This window comes from Jaculus jaculus, chromosome 1 (genome assembly GCF_020740685.1).
Source record: "Jaculus jaculus isolate mJacJac1 chromosome 1, mJacJac1.mat.Y.cur, whole genome shotgun sequence".
Lineage (NCBI taxonomy): Eukaryota > Metazoa > Chordata > Mammalia > Rodentia > Dipodidae > Jaculus > Jaculus jaculus.
This window is the reverse complement of record NC_059102.1, coordinates 174,853,103-174,871,946: the sequence shown is the minus strand read 5'-3', so window position 1 is coordinate 174,871,946 and position 18,844 is coordinate 174,853,103. Positions and strand designations below refer to the sequence as shown.

Here is an 18,844-nt window from a genome sequence, read left to right as displayed (position 1 = left end):
ATGCACCCAGGACTTCTGGCTTGCCCCACAGGCTGGATCCTGCAGGGCAGGCCTGTGGCTCATCCAGCTTTGTGTACACAGTCTACACCCAGCCTCATGCTTTCTAGTACCCTGACAGCCCTATCCCATGTTGAGTTACCAAGGACTTTGTCTTATAGTTTGGCATTAACTCCCTCCCTCAAATAAAAGGTCCAGCAGTGGCCATGTGAGGTGGGCATAGGATGCAGTGGAGCAAACAAGGGCAGAGAGTATGCTCAGATAAAGACCAGAGAGTGTATAGATGAAGATGGGTGGTGGAGTCTAGAACCAGGACCAGAGTCAACCAGGAGGTTACTCACCCAGTTATGACCACCTCTCTCTGACAGGAATTTTACTGGAAAGAGAAACACCCCATCACCAGGCCTGAATGTATGAATGAAACCTTTGACCAGTGTGCTGAACACATCATCAGGAAGATCCTGGAGTATCAGCCAGGCAGATGAGTACCACAACTCCTGCCTTGTGAGTATGTGCAACGGGAGTGGACAGGACTGGCTCTGATGGAACGTGACCTCAGCCCATCACATTGGGGTTCACCAGAAAGACAAAGGCACCTTGTCAAAAGTCAGCCTCTTAGAATTAAGAAAAAACAGGATGGTGCTGGAGAGATGGCTTAGTGGTTAAGGTACTTATATATGAAGCCTTAGATCTCATGTTTGAATCTCCAGGTCCCATATAGCCAAATACAGTGATGCAAGCACACAGTGTTGCACATGGGCCACAGGGTGCACACACATTCTCTTTCTCTCTGTCTTTTTCTCAAAAATAATGAAGAAAAAAAAAAAAAACAGGACAGAGAGATGGCTAAATGACTAAGTCTTTTGTCTGCAAAGCCTGAGGACTCAGCAAGGTGGCATATGTGTCAGGAGTTTGTTTGCAGTGGCTAAGTCCCTGGCATGCACATTCTCTCTATCCCCACCTCTCTCTCTCCAAACAACAAACAAATAAATAAAATATTTTTTAAAAGAATTAAGTAAAAATGATCAGTGGTAATAGGGAGTAACTTTTAAAAATGTCACTTTTCTTAAGAAATGTGATATGTGTTCCGGTCAAGATGGCGACCTCCGAGCAGCACTACAGATAACAAGGAAAAAAAAAAAGGCAAGTATTAGAGGGAAATTAGGAACTTTTTCCAAGAGGGAGGGCACAGATTGGGGTAAAACAGGGACACACACGCCCCTGTGACCCACGCCCACATACCTCGCCCGCCGCGACACGCCGCATCGGGCACGGCCCGGCACTGGGGTAGCCCCCGAGGCCCACGCGCCCCGACGGCCCCACGGCATATCGACCCACGCCTGCGCACTCCCTGCACCCCCCCCCCCACACGCCCCATGCCTCCTATCCACACGCGTCCCGCGGCGTCCTGCGCCCAGGGGCGCCAAGGTGTGCCCCATGCCCCAGTGCCCACCACGCCCAACCACCACGCGACTCGAGCCCCCCCCCCGCGTGCCCCGCCCCACCCCCACTACCCACGAAACCAGAGCGCCCAGTGGTGTCCCGCGACATCGCGCGCCCCAGCGTACCTCAACGTGCTCCGCGCCTCCCATGCGACCTACGACAACCCCGCACACCCCGACCGCCCCCGTGCCCCGCCCCCACTGCCAGTGTGCCCCACGCCCCTACCCCCCGCGAGCACCACGGAACCCGCGCTCCCCCGTGCTCCCCTGCGTGCCCCGATCCCCGTGCGCCCTGCGGCGCCCCGTGGCCCCCCTGCGCCCCCCAGGTAACCTGCTCCCCACCCCCCCAGGTGCCTGCAGCCCCCCCCACCTCCCCCCGTGCGCCCCACTGCACCCCCGCATGTCCAGCGCATGCCACGGCATCCCGCACCCCAGTGTGCCTCAGCATGCCCTGACCCCCTACGTCCCATGCCCCCCGCGTGACCCCCAACCCCGCGCCCCCCCCACGCGCCCCGTGCCATTAGCCACCAGTGCACTGTGGCGTCCAATGCGTCCGTGCCTCCCACACGCTCCCCCGCACACGCCGTGCTCCCCGCGGGCCACACACCTGGTGCCCCACCCCCGTGCGCCCCAAGCCCTGTGTGCCCCGCAGCGCCCCACGCCCCCTGGGTGCCCCGCCCTCCCGTGCCTCGCACACCCCCCCTGCGCGCACACCCCCATGCACCCAATGCGCGCCCCTCACCCCCCCCACTCCCCAACCAACTGGAGTGCCCCACGCCCCCTGCCCCTCCCGGGCGCCTGCGCCCCCTGCACCCTGCCGCCTCCCGCACGCCCCGCCCTGATCTCCTGGTGCCCCGGCGCACCCCGCGCCTCCCCCGCCGCATGCCCCACTCGCTCCATATACCCTGTTGCAGCCTGCGCCCCCCACCCGCGCCCCCGCCCGCGCACCCTCTGCACACCCTATGCTCCGCAAGGCTGTGCTCTGATCGGGCACCCACCAGCCACGCCTGCCAGCCTGCCGCACTGAAGCTGAGACCTCCTACCTTGCCCTTGTTCTCTGATCCTGCGAGTAGAACAGCCACCTGGTGCTTGGTTCATGGGCCTGTGGGGGCCACCCCTGCCATGAATAGGTGGCTGCCAGATCACCTGCTGCTGTGCTTACATCACTTGCCACCGGTCAGCCTCTGCTGTGTCCTGATCCCATACCCATATCATCTCCTCTGCACTACAATTGCACGTGCAGCGGCCCACTCCCACAGCAAGAGCCACACAAGTCCACACTGAGTCACTAGCGCCAGCGCAGGTGCCATCCCCTACTTGTACATCGCCACCCATCCCACACTCCCCTGAGGTGGGAGAGCACAGACTGTTTACAGATGCCAGTGTACCCAGCCAGAGTTTGGGCAGCTTCAGGGCTTGCTACCTCAGTCCCCTTTCAAGCTCAAAGGCAGGCAGCTTAGGTGCATTACTGGGTGAGAATTCAGGCAACTTTGGCGCCCCAGTCAGGCTATAGATAGGTGGCTTTGGCAAGAGTGAGCAAAAACCCAGGCTGATTGCAACTGACCCAGGCTGCCTTGGATTCACATTAAGCTAGATCTCAGGCTGCTCCACCCACCTACCTGCCGTTCACTGACATGGGTAGACCACAGTGCAAAAGAAATAACGTGAAAAATAAAATGCAAGAAAATCCAGACAGATCACCCAATCCAGCAATGATCACAACTAACCAAAACATAGAAGAGTGTTTAGGATCAGAACATCAAGTGGAAGCAATGAACAATGTAACCCTGACAAAACTACTGCTAGAACTGGCAGGAAAGCTACAAAGGATAGATAATCATGAGGATGCTACAATCACTAAGCTAGAGCAATATGATAAGACACTGGAAGGAATTCTAAGAGAGCTAAGAGAGTTGAGGGAGAGTGAAAAAAAAAAGAGGACCTTAAAAATCAGCTGGCCACACTAAAGGAAAACATAAATAAATGCAAGGATGACTTCCAAGAATCATCAAGAAAATCAGAAAATGAGACAAAAAGGGAGCTGGACAAAGCGATGGAAGTGATACATAGGAAAGTAGTAGAAAATGCAAACTTAATTGAAGAAGTCCAAAACTCTCTAGAGGCTCACAATAATAGAGTCAACAAAGTGGAACATAGAAATTCTGATCTGGAAGACAGGATGGAAGAAACAGTTTGAGAGTCCAAAAATTTCAGTAAGTTCAAAAGTTCCTGTGAACAGAACATGAGAGAATTTTGGGATACACTTAAACGTCCTAATATCAGAATTATTGGAATACCAGAAGGAGAAGAATTTCAGACCAAAGGCATGGAGAACTTATTTAACACAATAATTGAAGAAAACTTACCCATCTCTTAAAAGAAAGGCCCATCAAGATTCAAGAAGCAAACAGAACTCCTAACTGACTAGACCAAAGGAGAAACTCCCCAAGACATATTATCATTAAGACTCTAAACATTGACACCAAGGAAAAATCCTAAAAGCAGCTAGGGAAAAACAGCACACCACTTTCAAAGGAAACCCCATCAGAATTACTTCAGACATCTCAATGGAAATCCTGAAAGCTAGAAGGGCCTTGAATAAAACTCTGCAAACTCTAGGAAACTATGGCTTCCAGCCCAAACTACTCTACCTGGCAAAAGTCTCTCTTATACTAGATGGTGAAAGGAAAACTTTCCATAACAAAACTCAGCTTTACAGTTATATGAACACAAAACCAAATCTACAGAAAGTACTCCAGGAAATTCTCCACAGAGAAGAAACAAATAACCAAACACAAATGCCTACAAGAAGCAGATCACAGCAACCAAACCCAGAGTAGATAGAGAAAAAAAAATTAAATTCCATGGATATGCCAACACACTTCTACCACCACAACATGACAGGGATTAAATCAAATCTCACAGTCATCACCCTAAACATTAATGGCCTTAATTTACCCATCAAGAGATATAAGCTAACAGGGTGGATCAAAAAACTACACCCCTCAATCTGCTGCCTTCAAAAAACCCACCTTACCACTAAAGACAGAAACCTCCTCAGGGTGGAAGGGTGGAAAACAATATTCCAAGCAAATGGGAATAAGAAACAAGCAGGTGTAGCCATATTAATATCAGATAAAGATGACTTCAAACCAAAAACAATCAAAAAAGACAAAGAAGGCTACTTCCTACTTATCAAGGGAACAATCCATCAAGAGGATATTACAATCAAAAATCTGTATGCACCAAACACAGGGGCACCACAGTTCATAAAACAAAACCTACTTGACAATAAAAGAGAAATAACCACCAACACCATCATAGCAGGTGACTTTAACACACCATTATCAGTAATAGACAGATCATCCAAACAGAACCTCAACAGGGAAGTAAGAGAGCTCAATAAAACCATAGAACACTTAGACCTAACAGACATCTACAGAACTTTCCATCCCAAATCCACAGACTACACATTCTTCTCAGCAGCCCATGGAACATTCTCTAAAATAGACCATATACTGGGTCACAAAGACAGCCTCCACATATTTAGGAAAATCGACATAATTCCCTGCATGATATTAGATCATAATGCCATATTCCTAGAAATCAACAACAACAAAAAAAAACCAACAGGAACCTCAATGGCAACTGGAAACTGAATAGCAAACTCTTAAACAATAAATGGATAGTGGATGAAATAAAAAATGAAATTGCAAAATTCCTGGAATTGAATGACAATGAGAACACATCATACCAAAACTTCTGGGACACAATGAATGCAGTCCACAGGGGAAAATTCATAGCGTTCAATGCCTTCATAAAAAAGACAGAAAGATCCCAAATCAATAGCCTAACCATCCACCTAAAGGCATTGGAAAAACAAGAAAAATCCAACCCAAAGAGCTCCAGAAGGAAAGAAATAATTAAAATCAGAGCAGAAATTAATGAATTGGAAACCAAGAAAACAATTAAGGCAATTGACAAAACAAAGAGCTGGTTCTTTGAAAAAATAAACAGGATTGACAAACCTCTGGCCAATTTGATCAGGCAAAAAAAGGAGAGACTCCAAATTAACAAAATTCAAAATGAAAAAGGAGAGATCACAACAGACATGACTGAAATCAGCAGAATCATCAGGACTTATTTCAAAATCCTCTACTCCACAAAACTGGAAAATGTGGAGGAGATGGATAAATTCCTGGATGCATACCTTCTACCAAAGCTAAACTCAGAGCAGATCAACCACCTCAATGAACCCATCACACTCATGGAGATTGAAATAGTAATGAAAAACCTCCCAAAAAAGATGAGTCCAGGACCAAATGGATTCCCAGTCAAATTTTATCAAACCTTCATGGAAGAACTCAAACCAATCTTCCTAAAACTGTGCCACACAATTTAAGAACAGGGAACACTACCCAACTCCTTCTATGAAGCTAGTATCACCCTAATCCCCAAACCAGGCAGAGATGCCACAAGAAAAGAAAACTATCGGCCAATTTCCCTAATGAACATAGATGCAAAGATCCTCAACAAAATACTCGCAAACCGAATCCAACAACACATCAAAAGCATTATCCACCTTGACCAAGTGGGATTTATCCCAGGAAAACAAGGGTGGTTCAACATACGAAAACCTGTCAATGTAATACACCACATAAACAAGCTTAAACATAAAAACCACATGATCATTTCGATAGATGCAGAAAAGGCCTTTGACAAGATACAACATCACTTCATGATCAAAACATTGGAGAAAATCGGCATGGTCGGTTCAATTCTTACCATATTAAAGGCAATATACAAAGTTCCAAAGGCCCAAATAATACTTAATGGAGAGAGACTGGAGGAATTCCCATTGAGATCAGGAACAAGACAGGGATGTCCTCTCTCACCTCTGCTTTTCAATATAGTTCTGGAAGTCCTAGCCAAAGCAATAAGGCAGGAGAAGGAAATAAATGGAATACAATTTGGAAAGGAAGAAGTTAAGTTAGCTCTACTCGCTGATGACATGATTGTATATGTAAGAGACCCGAGAGACTCCATTCCAAAACTCCTGAAGGTGATTAACTCCTATAGCAAAGTAGCAGGATACAAAATCAACGCACAAAAATCGGTAGCATTTCTGTATGAAAATGACAAAGACACAGAAAAAGAAATAAAGGACATAGTCCCATTTTCAATAGCAACAAAAAAATAAAATAAAATACCTTGGAATAACGTTAACCAAGGAAGTAAAAGATCTATACAACGAAAATATAAAACCTCTCAAAAAAGAAATTGAGGAGTACTTGAAAAGATGGAAAGACCTCCCATGCCCATGGATAGGCAGAATTAACATTGGGAAGATGACAATCCTACCAAAGGCAATATACAGATTTAACTCAATTCCAATTAAAATCCCTACAATGTTCTTCACAGAGATAGAAAAAATGATCTCAATTTTCATATGGAAAGGCAGAAGGCCTCGCATATCCAAACATATCCTCAGCAAAAGAAATACCTGTGGTGGCATCACGATACCTGATAGAAAGCTATATTACAATGCCATAGTAATAAAAACTGCATGGTACTTGCATAAAAACAGGAGTATAGAGCAATGGAATAGACTTTAGGACCCGGATTTTGGATCGAGCAGCTATAGCTACTTGATATTCAACAAAGGCCCAAACAATATAGACTGGAAAAAGATAGCGTCTTCAACAAATGGTGCTGGACAAACTGGATAACCACATGCAGGAAACTGAAACTTGATCCACACATTTCACCATGCACTACACTCAAATCCAAATGGATCAAAGACCTCAACATAAGACCAGAAACTTGAATTATACTGGAGGAAAATTTAGGAAGTACTTTCTATTATATAGGAATGGAAAAAGATTTCCTGAACAAAACCCCAGTGGCTCAAGTTCTTAAACAGTCACTCAAACATTGGGATAATATGAAGCTGAAGAGTTTCTTTACAGACAAGCATATAATAAGCAAAGCCAATAGAAAACCCACAGAATTGGAGAAAATATTTGCAGTTTATCCAACTGATAGAGGCCTTATCTCTATAATTTACAAAGGACTCAAAAGTCTAAACAATAAGAAGACAAATACCCCACTCACAAAATAGGGCACAGACTTAAACAGGCAATTCACAGAGGAAGAGATACAAATGGCAAACACACACTTAAGAAAATGTTCATCATCCCTAATCATCAGAGAAATGCAAATTCAAACAACTATGAGATTCCACCTTACCCCAATAAGGAGAGCCAACATCATAAAGGTCAAATGAAAATAAATGCTGGTGAGGATGTGGAGAAGCAGGGACACTCATTCACTGTTTGTGGGAATGCAGGATGGTACAACCACTTTGGAAAGCAATATGGAGACTCCTGGAAAAGCTGACTATAGAAATACCAACAGACCCAGTTATACCATTACTGGGCATCTACCCAAAAACCTTCAAACCAAAAGCCAGAGAGATTTGCTCAGCCATGTTTGTAGCGGCTCAGTTCATAAGAGCTAAAAGCTGGAATCAACCCAGATGTCCATCATTAGAAGAATGGATAACAAAGATGTGGTATATCTACACAATGGAATTCTATACAGCAGTAAGAAAAAACAACATAAAGAAAATTGAGGAAAAATGGTTGAACCTGGAACAGATCATTCTCAGCAAACTTACCCAATCACAGAAAAAAAATCGACACATAGTCTCACTCATCTGCAACACCTAACCTGAATCTGCCCAAGATGCCTGACATATACAGCAAGCACCTCATGGACTAGACAATAAGATGGACAGGAGGGCGGGGAGGGAATCGAAGGGTGGAAAACAGTAATCTGGACCCAAACAGCAATGGTACCATAAAATTCTACTTCTAAATGACAGACCAAATGGCTGAACCTTCACTAGACCCTTACAGGAAACACCTGAACCACAAGACACTGGAGAGGGTAGGATCAAGACTGACCTAAATCTCCTACATCTTCCCTCCCTCCCTCTCCCCCCTCCCCTCTATCTCTCTCCTCTCTAACTCTTGTATGTTAGTTATGTTTTTCCTCAATTTCTTAGTGGACACTGACCTGTAGCCCCCACTTCCAGCTTAGGCCTACCATCCACAATGAGCTTTTGATCAGAGAAACCTACAAGGTTTCCCAAAACAATGACAGACTTCTGTCAGAGTACTTGATGACCCACCAAAGGCCAGTGGTAAGACCCTATTGCTGAAGACTCCATACGCAGCTGACGCATAAAATGGAATGACATGGCTGGAAGCCAGGAGAGAGTCAGTCCCCAGACAGCGTGTCTAGTGCCAGAAGATGCTACATAGGCGACTGGGGAAATGACCAAGATCTGTCCAAGCAACACATTGTTTAACCTAATTAGCAACAAATTACCTGAGGTGATGCCCACACAAGTGCAACAGTGGTACACAGCCATGATGAGGAATCAATTGCTCTTGATTTGGCTAACTGATCCACTCAGTGGTACTAGACCCATAGCTGGAGCTGGGAAACAAGTCAGAACCATACCCAAACACAAGCCCACTCTACAATAGCAAGCTACCATCAATCACGGGGTATAAGAGGTCCTATACCTATCATACAGTCTATCAAAAAAGTAAGTGGTATCTCAATTTTCCGGGTGCTAACTTACTCTCCGTTGGAGAATCTGCTTCTCTTTTCCACATAGATGCAGATCCTAAGAAGAGAGCTGCCCCAACATACCTCAAAAGGGGCCCAACTGAAACTAAGGACAACTGGCGAAATAAGCAAGGGTGATGTTTTCCTGTGAACCGGATACCAGCACAAAGGGGAAGGAGAACAACGCAGAGAAAAATCAACTCCTACCAAATCAGAGAGCCAGAGCCTCAGAGGCCCCCAACACCTCAGCACTAAAGCAGACCAAAAATGAACCCAACATGGCTCAGGGAAATTTTGCGGAAGAGGGGGCAGAAAGAATGTCAGAGTCACACGTTGGGTCATGATTTTCAGAGACATTTATCATACTAGTAACTGGGGGCTAACTCCACAATGCACGACCCATTTTCATTAACAAGGAGGGTCTAGTGGGTGGGGGTAGATTACAGATGAGCCTAAATAATGGTACCAAACTGCCTGTATTTACTGAAAAGAAAACTAATAAATTAAATTAAAAAAAAGAAATGTGATATGTTTTACCAGTGAAAACATTTTTGTACAAAGTTATTTTAGACAGATTTATTTTTGTTTATTTTGCTTACCATACAGTTTACCCATGTAGTATACAATTCAGTGGATTTCATTTTCTTTACATAGTTGTGCAATTGTCACCACTATGAAAACTAGCCCTTGTCACTCCATCCTCTCCCAGCTCTAAGCTGACAGCATCTCACAGTCTGTCTCAGGCATTTTCCTTTCTGAAATTCCATGGGGATGGATTCATATGTCTCTTCCTGACCATTGTCCTTCATTTTACATGATTCTTTGAGGGGTCATGTGCATTGTAGATTAGATATCACATCTTCCTTTTTATCAAAGAGCAATATTCCATGGTACCAGTCTGCCAGACATTGTGCTTGGCTTTGTTTTTTCAGAGGCAGTGATGTAGGTGGAGGGGAAGATGATGGGATAGCCAGACATGGGCCTAGGATTGGGCCCTGTTATCTCCCAACTGCATGGCTTTGGTGAAGTGACCTCTTCTCTGACCCTTGGCTTTTGTTCATTTGTAACTGGACATACAAACAATGCCTATCATGGAAGGCTTCTTTGAGGATTAATTATAAACATAGAGTAACTGTGTACAGGCAATGACTAGCTGTAGGTGTCATCACTGTTATTACAGAATGAATAACACAGAAGCTACAAATAGGATTTCATTTCTCGTGTGCAGGCTTTCCACACAAGGCCCAGAGCTATCCCATTATCTGTGACTGTTCCCAATAAAGGCCCTGTGGTCAGATGGGTTGGGAAGTCCCATCAATTGTTTTCCTTTCTGACATTCACATAAACCTTCTTTCACTGGAGAAGTTTATTTCCTTCAATTTGACAGCCCTCATCCCCACCAGTTTCATACTCCAAACACTGAAAATGTTCAGTACAATATGTTGAGGATAAAATCTTTTCTTTTCAGTATATGTCTGTGTGGGCACCTGTGGAGTGCATGTGCTATGGTACATTCGTGGAGGGCAGAGGAGAAGCACAGGTGTCAGTCTTCACTTCCACTCTGCTGAAGGCAGGCTCCCTTCTCGTCAGTGGCTGCATGCATCAGGATAGCTGGCCCATGGGCTCCTTGGGGTTCTCCTGTCTTGTCTCTCATCTTGACACAGGAGCACTGGGGTTTATGGTGCTCATGCTGCCAAGTCCGGCTTGACATGAGCTCTGGGAATCCACACTCGGGTCCTCATGCTAGCACACAAACACTTTATGCACGTAGCCATCTCCCCAGCCCAGGATAAGATTTTTTAAATACATTGGTAAGCTCTCTGTAATGTAAGAGGCACACAAAGACCAAAAGTGAAAGTAAAAACTGACAAAATTAGCAGTGACCCTGGTTTCTGCCCTAAGTCAATTTGCTGACCCCAATGTGAAACTGACGCTCTGTGTTCACTCACAGTCATCAGGGCACTGGGAGTAGAAGGCACTTGCCAAGGAAACCCAAGGCCAGAAGTTCTACATAAACCTAGGCTCACAAAGGACTCTTTAAAATAATTTCTATTATTTTATTTATTTGAAAAGGACAGAGAGAGAGGGAGGGGTGGAAATTGGCAGATAGAGAGAATGGGTGTGCCAGGGCCTTCAGCTGCTGCAAATGTACTCCAAGTGCATGTGCACCTTGAACATCTGGCTTATGTGGGTCCTGAGGAATTGAATCTGGGTCCTTTGGGTTCATAGGGAAACACCTTAAACAGTAAGCCATTTCTTCAGCCCTCCCAAAGGACTCTTAACTGCAGAGTGAGGCCAATGGGAAATAGAGCCTTTCTGTACATGGAAACTGTCTGATCGGAAGCCTTGGTACTAACTGAAGAGAATGAAGCCATCCAAAAAGATCCAGTGAAAATCCAGAAGTCTGTTCTCTTCATGTGGTTTCTAAACCAGAAGTCATACTTACCTACACATGAATTCACAGTTGTTTCTGTGGAAAATTCAAAAGAACACAAATAGTGGGTTAGGGACTGCACTGGTGACTCAGAGATTAAGGTACTTGCCGGCAAAGCCAAAGGACCCAGGTTTGATTCCGCATGACTCACATAAGCTAGATGCATAAGGTAGCTCATACATCTGAAGTTCATTTGCAGTGGCTGAATGTCCTGACATACCCATTATCTCTTTTTCTCTTTACCTGCCTCTTTCCCTTTCTCTCCCTAATAAATAAATAATTTTTTCAAATAGAGGGTTAGAGAATGTAGCTCAGTTGGAAAGTATTAGCATAGCATGCAAAAAAAAAATAATCTTGGATTCTATGCTCATCCCCAAATAAACTGTGCTCAGCGTAACACACCTGTAATGGTAGCACTTGGAACTTGCAAGCAGAAAGATCAGAAATTCAAGGTCATCCTTGACTGTATAATGAAATTAAAGCCAGCATGACCTACATTAGAACCTGTCTCAAAAAAAAAAAAAAAAAGATGTGAAATATATACTCCAGCTTAAAACTATCTTGAGTTTATGGTGTCCAGAATATGATTAATACAAAGACTCTAAATCCTCTCTGGAAAATTTGTCTTCAACTCAGGTTTCAAACATTCTCACAAATAAAATTCCCAGAGTAAGCCATCACATTGATGAAGAGTTAACAGAACCTGTGCTTCTCCGCTGCCCTCCACGAATGTACCATAGCACATGCACTTCACAGGTGCCCACACAGACATATACTGAAAAGAAAAGATTTTATCCTCAATATATTGTACTGAACATTTTCAGTGTTTGGAGTGTGAAACTGGTGGGGATGAGGGCTGTCAAATTGAAGGAAATAAGGAAGAAATACACTTAGGGTAAGAGATGCAGAAGGAAAACAACAAAGACTCTGGATGTAGAGGAATTTCTGACTCAAGGTTTGTACATCCTGGCACGCACCTGTAAGTCCAGCACTCAAAAGGATGAGCCAGATTCTGAATTCAAGTCCACCCTGGGCCACAGAGTAAGAACTATCAGGCATAGCATAATATACTTATCATTAAATCAAAGAGGAAATTTGAAACACAAGGAGCAAGAGACTATGAAAATAATCCATTAGATACAATAAAGTATCAAATAGATTTGGTAAAATGGGAAAATTAAGAATTGAAATTTCAAAATGATGAATGACTTTGTAGCCAGGTTATACAAAGCCAATGGTATATTCAGTGAAAATGAAAATAGCATCCAAGAAAATATCTAGAAATTTAAAGAGATGTAAATACGAGAGACAAGTGGAGAGAGGGGAGTGAAAGACTAGGTTGAGCCCATGGTTGATTGGAGGTACTGAAAGGAAGGGAGGAGGCTAAAATCAAAGGTAATGGTTGAAGGGGTATTGGATAAGAACTTTTCCAGTTCTTTATGAGCTGGAAAGTCAGCAAGTATACAGGAGGCCCCCTCTGAATTTGCTTAATCAGTATTGTCCATGAGTTTGACTGCAGGACTCCCTTTAATGAAATACCTATTACCACATTGGATACCAAGATGTTTTCTTTTAGACACAGCTCTGGCCCTTATGGAGATACCATCTCAGCAGCTTGGCTACTTTATGTCTGTTTCCTGATCCTATACAGAATTATGAGCCCAGTTGAGGAGATTTGAGGAACTGCTGCCCCAGGTGTGTTAGCTGGTGATGGAGAATTTCAAGGAGCAGCACTGGAAGAAGTTCTGTGCCTCCATGAAAGAGACCCAGCTACCCTTTGAGCAGCAACAGAAGCAGATACAGGAGAACAAGGTGCATTGAAGGAGGAGGAAGGTGATGGGTTGGGCTAAGTTCAAGGGAAGGAGAGAAGACAGGTTGGGTATAATTGCATGGGGGCTGAGTGACATGAGGCATTGGTGAATTGATGACGAAGTCAAGACTTATTCAGCAAACCCCTTGTTGTATCATGTAAAGGCCTGCTGGGTCTGGTGGGATCATAGTAACTGCAGCCAGTAATGGTTGTACACAGTGGTCTTGGGAGCCATGGTATAGATGTTTCTTTGAGATAGGATGTCAGACTAGCTCAGGGTGACCTGGTTTCCACTCTGTAGATGAACCCTCAAACTCAGGTCCATCATCCTGTCAGCTTTTGAAGTTGGGAGTGCTTAGATTACAGGAATGTGCCCCCACACCCAGCTCAGGAACCGATTATGGTAGAAAGAAGTACTCAGCTCACCCTGTCTGTCAACACAAGTAGACTCCATCCCCAGCTCTCATTTTCCTGTCTGCCTCTCAGTCCTCTGCCCACCATGTCCCCTCACACTGCAATCACAGGACACATCTGTTTGGCTATGTCCTTAGTTGACAGAGGGCACTGGTCCTAGTCTCATGTCTGGGTCTAAATCCCTCCTGAATTCTGATTTTATTGAAGGCCAAGAATTTCCAGAAGCTCCATCCAAATCTTGGACACCCCAGATATTCTCAACGAATGAAGTCACTGTGCATAGTGGAGGAGAAAAGGCAGGAGGAGCTGGAGGGCACACTCAGGTTATACCAGGAGTAGCTGGAGGTCAGTGATGCCTTTGCCTCCACACTCCACATGCAGAAGTGAGACTAAAAGCCATGTAAAAGTTAGTGTGTTATTCTGGACCTGTAACTCCATAGTTTGGGTGTCAGAGATTGGTAGCCTCCTTGAATTTTCTGGTCATCCCATCTTGACTGTTTGGTAAACCCCAAGACAATAAGAAAGTGCCTGACTTAGGGTCACAGTCTTGGGATTATAGAAACTAACCCTTGGAGTCGTTTCCCTGAGTTCACTAGCTGCTTTTATCTGCTGAGCCTTAGAGAAGGAAAGATGGCCTTTGGAGTCTCTTAAGCCCAAGTGTGAACTTGCTGCCTCTGCTGTTGCCACTGCTCTGATACACTGTGGCTGTAGCTTACACTGCCAGACACTCATTGTTTTTTTTAAATTTTATTTGAGTTTTGTTGGAATTTCTTTGGTCTTTGGAAGGTAGAGTCTCACTCTAGCCCAGGCTGATATGGCATGCATTGTAATTTTTCTTTTCTTCTTTTATTTTTAATTGTGATTGTTTTTTCAAGGTAGAATGTAGCAAGGTAGTCTAGTCTACTGTAGCCTAGGCTGACCTGACACACACTTTATAGTCCCTGGCTGGCCTCAAACTCACAACAATCCTCCTACCTCTTCTTCCGGAATGCTGGGATTAAAGGTTTGGGCCATGACACCTTGCACCCTCACTGGTATTTTTATCAAACAGCCAAAAGTCAGTAATGCATGAACAAGTTGATCATTTCCTGGGAACAGTGCAAGGAACTTTTGACTGAATAATTTTGAAGCATGTATTGGAGAAAGGCATTTAGAGGTCTGGCCTGTTGGATTGTGTTGATCCAGATTCTTCACACTCTGTTCACAAATGTGATCACACTAAACCCACCTGCTGTTCTCAACAGATCTGTGGAATTGCTGTGGGTAACTTTTTAGTTACTGTGTCATCTTCAATGCCACGGCCATCAATTCTCATTCATGCACACTTGTTCTGGGTCAAGAGTCTAACCAAGTCACTGTGAAAGTGGAGAAAGAGCACAGCTTCAGATCAGTCAGCACCTCTAAACATGCCTTGTCAATATTGGTCATCTGGGTGGCTCAGGCCAAATGTACACCAAGGCAGAGGAGACCTACTTATGTTGCTTTAAGCTGGTCAATCACGAGGTCTTAAGATAAACTTTCAGGGTAAGTTAACAAGTCAAGAATTTAACAGGAAATAAATCCTACAGCAGTATTCTCAGCAAAGTTGACTGTGAGGTCCCCAATAACTATTCCCACAGTTCCTCACCCAGGTTGGTCTTGAGCTCAAGATCCTTCTCCACAGCCTGCTGGGAGTGGGGGGTTGTCCATAGACATGCACCTGGCATCCTGCCATGGCAGGTGAAGAGATGAGGAAGCAGAAGCGTCGCAGTGTCCCTTAGTGGGAGTGGGAGTGGGAGTGGGAGGTACTAACTGCTGTCTTGGAAAATGTTTTGTGAGTGCCTCTTAAAATTCTATACTTGCACATTTATGACTTAGCAGTTCTGATTCTAGAAAATTCTCCAACAGAAAACCTTACATGTACATCCCAAGATATATGCCCAAAGTTTTCACTACAGCACTGTTTGAAATGGCAAAGAACTGGCGTCAACACTAATGGCCAGCCCTAGCAGATGGACATATACACAGTGGGACAGCTATGCAAGAGAATTCTGCATGGCTGTTAAAGTAGGGGTGCTGCATCTGCATGCGGTGATGTGGTAGAATAAAAGGACTTGGGGAAAAGCAGATGGGTAACTAGGACATGGCTATGATTCTATATTTCAAAGCACATGTAATCTCAACAAGCATAGTCACAGATTCGTAATCTGTGGAAGACACAGAGACCATAAGAGACAAAAAGGAACAGGAAACCTGAGAGACTGCTGATGATCCCCTCTGCTGAAGGGGAGCATCCAGATCTTCCTCCCTACTGTCAGGTGACATTGAAAGTTTTAAAATGTGCATATTATGTTTTGTGGCCATAAGAAATGAAAATCATTTCAATCTTACTCATTTATTGCTAACCTACACAGTGAAATCTATTGCTTCTATTTCTAAAAGTTTCTGTTACAAAGTCAAAAAAGGTTTACTACAGTGAAATAACAAATTCAATTCAAATACGTTCCTTCTTGCAGAAGTCAGTGTTCATCATTCTGACCCTCTGCTTGTGGACAAAGGTCTGCAGAGTATCAGGGCTGGGTGGGAGGGCTCCAGGGCCTGGCAGGTGTGTCCCCTCATTTCCCTCTGGGGATCGCAGGCAATCCCATTGAAGCTTTTCTCCTTGAACAGTTTCAGCTAATGCACACCAATTTAGGCATTCGCCCCTGCTGTCTGCCCCATGGGGAGGCCCATGTTCAGGCTGCTGCTGGTACCTTGAGCCACTCTAGCATCTGTGTGTGTGACAGTGCTATCAGTCTGTCTGGTCTTGGGGTCTGTGAGTAGTGATTTGCTGCAAAGTAGTGATTTGCATTAAAAAATGTAAAGAAGCATACAGGAAGTGCTCGCTCAGCGGGGCCTTTTCTTTAATGAAACTGTTTAAACCCATAGTAATCTCCATGTTTTCCAGTGGGGTGCTGGGTGGACTGTGGATGACAAAGTCAAGCTCATTTGTCTATAGGAAGTGGCCAGGAATCAAACCCAAAGAAATCACCATCCGAACCAAGATTCAGACACATAACACACCCTCAATATGCACCTCTAAGACCACCCTGGGTCACATGGCAGCTGTGGAAGCCCAAGATACTGTGTACCTGGTGAGTCACAGTAGCTTGGGTCATCCCAACCCTGGAGCAGGGGCAGAGCGGGTGGTACAGCAGCAGCAGGAGGAGGAGCTCTGTCCCAGGGAGAACTAGTCAATTCAGAGTAGCATCCCTGAGAAGGAAGGAGCTACACACCATTGGGTAGCCCAACATTTGGCCAAAGCAGCAAGCAAAGCCACAGGTCTCTACATCTTACAGGCGCAAGGACCTGAGCATTTAGTACAGGCACTGTCGATACAGAGGCACAAGGATGTGGTCAAGGGTCATACCAGCCCCAGGGCCACTAGGGATCTGAGGCACTGGGGAGTAGGCAGCCAAGGGATACTTCACCCATGGGCATGCAGGACGGCTTCGCAGAGAGACAGTGGAGTCAGGGGCAGAACAGGCAGCACAGCATCAAGAAGTGTAGCAGCTGCATAGCCATGGGGAATGGGAACAGCACTGCCTGCCTCTGGCCTCTTACTCGGGACCTTCTGTTCTTGGGGATACACCTCCCCCACATCCTCCTTGCAACCCTCAAGGGGTGGAGAATCGTCCTCATCTCAGCCAAAACCTCTTTCCCTTGTACGCCACTAACAAGAGCAGAGTCAGGATTCCATATCAGGGTCTGGCAGACTGTGGACCCTTGCTGGCACTAGGGCCTGAAGGACCTCTCTGCTCTAAAGATCCATGTAATGTTTGTTTGGGTGCCCAGACAGAAACCACTTCTTCCTGGAGGTCCACTGGTCCAGTGGAGATCTCGCAGTGCCCAGAGTGGGTGCATCCCAGCTGCCACTCCATGTCCCAGACAGGGGTAGAAACTCTGCCCATAGAGTTCAGTGACTGCTGGGCACCGGAAGTCAGGACTTCTGACCTCCAGGGAGGTTCCTGTGCAGAACAAGGACCAGAAAGGCACAAGGCTCAGAGTCAGAGACACACGGGCTGTAAAGTGAGGAAACCACCCACCCTGCATGGGAGCTTAATGACTTGGGCAACTGGCGCTTGTGCCTCTGGGGTAGGAGCTCACTGCTGGAGGTCCCAGGGCTCTTCCTGGTAGTGAGGGAGAAGGGCGGAGATCTTTCCCATAGGGCTCTTCTACTTCTCTCCCCCCACCAGAAATACTTGGTCCTGCTTGAGGAGACGCTGAAGAAGAACCCGAATGACTTCACGGTGCTGGAGTTGGAGGCTCAACACTGGAAGGACAACTGGATGCACTCTTACCACGATCAAGGGCCTGTATTTGTCCAGGTTTCTGCCCCTGTCAAGTAAAGTTTTCTTTGTGCAGAGTCCTTCTCTCTCTATCCCTGTGCCCTGTCAAGCCCTGCAGCTTCATCAGAGGTGGGGACACAGCATGGTCCTGCCCATGAGGAACTCAATATCAGGAAGATTGGCAGAGCAAAAGGGGTGTCCACGTGGCAAGCAGGGAGGGTTGGTGGGTAACTGGCAAACAGCATTCTCGTAGGACATACAGATGAAGTCTTGCCTTGTCCTGGGCCACATGCCTTATTGAGCCCATATTTTTGGGACCTTGCTCATTTTCTCTTCTGTGATTTACCAGTGAGTTGGTCAGCATGGAAACCTGAACGGCACAAAAATTCTTCCCTTTTAACCTATCCCATCTGTGACCAGTGTGTATGGCACCCCCAGAGACAAGAGGCCCCCCCAGGTCTGAGTATCTCAGGGAGAATGCAGAAGGCTAAAAGATCTCTCACTCATTCTTTCTGAGTCTCTTGCCCCTGTAGTGGCCCCTTCAAGACGTCCTTCTATGGGATGGGGAAATGTCTTCTTTGATAAAAGTGCATGCTTACAAAGCTTGCCACTTCAGTTCTGTCCCTCAGCTACTCATGTAAAAGCTGGACAGAGGCTGGAGGTATGGCTTAGTCATTAAGGTGCTTGCCTGTGAAGTGAAAGGGCCTAGGTTTGATTTCCCAAGACCCACAGAAGCCAGATGCAGAAGATAGTGCATGCATCTGGAGTTCATTTGCAGTGGCTGGAGGCCCTGGCACAC

The 18,844-nt window shown here is 45.6% G+C and overlaps 1 pseudogene; it reads left to right on the top strand.

Annotated features, from left to right (window-relative positions):
* Positions 1-18,105, top strand: part of LOC123457672 — a 38,982-nt pseudogene extending 20,877 nt beyond the window's left edge.
* Positions 18,106-18,844: the final 739 nt, after the last annotated feature.